This window comes from Leiobunum rupestre, chromosome 8 (genome assembly GCF_980474605.1).
Source record: "Leiobunum rupestre chromosome 8, qqLeiRupe1.1.hap1, whole genome shotgun sequence".
NCBI lineage: Eukaryota > Metazoa > Arthropoda > Arachnida > Opiliones > Sclerosomatidae > Leiobunum > Leiobunum rupestre.
In genome coordinates this window covers 21038009-21041231 of record NC_143391.1, presented here as the reverse complement: position 1 = coordinate 21041231, position 3223 = coordinate 21038009, and positions in this window count along the sequence as shown.

Below are 3223 nucleotides of genomic sequence, written 5' to 3'. Positions count from 1 at the left end.
CTGACTATAGTGCTGTCGCGAATTCTGCTATAAGCATATAGCATTGAATTGGGAATAATACTGCTAGAATTACAATTACGATTTCGGTTGCCATGGTTACGCGGGACCTGTTCTGATAAGACTGTACGAAATGCATCTTTATAATTAGGCGGTAGCGCCATCTATATTTTGTAAAGTGATATGGCTAAAAATAAATAATTATTAGCTAACTCACCGTAACTTGAGTTAAAAAGGATGGTGTTGACAGAATAAAATTATTTTTAAACAACTTCAAAGGTTGGTTTGTTAAGAGTAATCATACATTTCAATTTCGCATCAGATTCGCGAAAAAATTCAATTGCAATATAGTTTCCACCACTAGAGACAGATGCCGCCACGGTAGAACGATAAAGTTGATAAAGTGTCCTTATTAAAGGAAATTGGTCCCGCGCCAGCCAGATTTAGTTGTACCTCTATTTATTCCCAACTCAATGGCAGATAGCGAGAAAAGATAGAAAATAATACATTTAGCCTAGCCCTACGCATTGCTGACGCCACGGCTGCCTATAGAAACCCATTTTGGTGACTACGCGTAATACTCAAGAAGTACCTTATTGAATTACACCAAATTTTACTATTATACGTAATATAAGCTGACAAAAACGTTAAGCAACACAAAGTAGAGCAATCAATTATACCTCGTGAGATATAGCATCATTTACAAATAGAAAAATATCGATCAGCAGGATATCTTTTCCGAGGCAATAACTGAAAACGAATAACTCAAAAAACTATATTGTGACCAAATGAATGAAGTGTTCGAAGAGACCTCTCCGACGATGTATTAATACTCTTGAGAGTATGATAGAATTTTATTTTAACAATTTTACATATTCTTTATAAAATCAACGTGACATTATTTATAGATTTCGACCAAAATAGAGCAACAAATAATCCTTCTAAAGCATAAGTCTAAAAATGTATAATTTGCCAAAAGTAAAAAAGTAAACGAAAAATGACGAATTGTACGAAAAAAACTTTTTTTGTTTAATCACGACAATTTTTTTCAAGGGAAATTAGACTTGAGAATTGACTTTTTGTATAAATTCTTAGGCTGTTTCAATTCTTCATAAAAATATGCCAAGATACTAAGGAATGAAAAAGTCAAAATAACATAAACCTTTAATCAAATATATTTTTTGTAACACCTATATCCAAAAAATATTAATATTTCCTTTATTGTTTAGTTTTCATTACAATTTTCATTTAATTTATTTATAAAGTTTTAAGGGGTCTATAAATACTCAAGGCCCAAATGTATTTTATGTTCTTCAGATCATCGCCAGGTCTCCTGAAAGACCAAATTTTATAAAAATTTACTTTTTAGTTCGACTCCAAAAGAGTACAAATTTATATGTTAGGGAAATTGTTGTAAATAAATTTTAGTAACTCCAGAGTTTTATTCCCAAAAATAGTTAATTAGTCCGTAGAAGAGATAATCCTAAGCCTCTTTCAGTTGGATGCTAGGGTTAGTGCTCGCTAAAATAAGCCCTCCCAATTAATTTTAATTTGAAACTGAGCTACATCCTGTAACATCAAATTTAAAAAATAAACACGAACCAACCGACTGTACGTTCTTTCTTGGTAAGTTTAAAGCTTTTGATCTCGAAAGTAAAATAGTTTCCTCTTGTTATAATTGTTCTTACAATTCAATTTGAAGATAATGAGTCCTTTATTAAGTGGCTAGCATTAATTTAAAAACAATTTACGTGTAAAAGTTTTAAGAAATTTCAAATTGTGAAGAACTCATTGTCTGATATTCAAATTGTGTTATTTTTAAACTTCCTACCTGTTCCTGAAAATAAGCTTATTTAATTATTGCTAATTACTGTTAAGGTATTTATTATATATTATCCAAAGGGCTACCAAAATACTATTACAATTTATCTTACTTTGTTAACCTCTGTTTGAGCGGGGGAAAACAGAGGAAACAAAAGGGCAACTTTAATGAGACAGTATCAGCTGAAACTGCCACCGAAAACAGTGGATTACAGAAGACAAATTGAAAAAAAAAAACGATTAGATAAACAGCGGTAGTAGCCTCTCAAATGGGCGACATTCCTAGATTTTGTTTTGGTTTTAATCGCCATTAATGACCTGTAACAGAAGATTACAGCGGCTTACAGCCCTTTTGTAACAGGGTGGCTCACCTTTTTAGTTAGACAAGCAAAATATCATACAAGAGATATATAAAGTGTATTAGAAGAGAGAAGAAAGAAAAAATTTAATTATGTAGGAGATATTGCAGTTGTATATACATTAGCGATTTTTATATCATTTGTTTGGTGTATATGCAGTGAAAAAATTGCTACTAAACTTTATTATTAAATAGTCATTGAATTAACATGTATTCTAAGTAATACAATAAATAGGTTTTTACCTATCCGAGGCGACATAGTCCCCTAGTAGGGGTTTTACAATCACCGTGTCTGTCTGTGTGCTGCGAACGCGTTACCGGAGCAAAGTCGAAAAACCGTGTTTGCAATTTAAAGGAAGGCAAAACTACCGTGTGACGGTAAGCGTTAACGGATAAATTTGCAGTTGGGTTGGGTATGATTGTTTTTTTCGTTAACGCTCACCGTCGCGGAGGTTTCAACTCAGTTTTATTGGAAAGTTTATGTGTAGTGTGTTATGTTGAATTGGTTGAGGGTGTTGAGTCGGTTGTGTTAGCGTCATGACGGTTGTGGGTGTTTTCTCTAAAACTTCTTCTAATTGACTTTTGGGACGGACCTAGTGCTAAAGGTTACGGTAAACGTCTCAACGTCCACCAATTGTTTACGGTATTCGTCTTAGTATCAATTTGCGATTGCATCGGGCGGGATTTGAACCCGAGTCCTCCTGCATGACATGCAGACGTTCTACCACAGAACCACCTACAATTCATTGAAAATTATAAGCTCAGCTTAAGCGGAAGAGTATATTAATAGTTTTTAAAGTCTAAATTTTATTACGTATGAAATTTTAAAGGTCAAATTTTGTTTTAGTGCAGTCAGCAGAGATAAGAGGGTTAAAGGGTTGAGCCCGTGGGCGTCCACTTAGTTAGTTTTTTGTCTATCGGTACTTTTGAATCGTTAAGGGTCATTTATGAATACAATTTCAAGTGGTATACAACGCGCTTTTTTCGTTTTGCTTATTTTACTCGTAATTTATTTTACGTGTTTTCTTATCGGCTTTAAATGTGGTT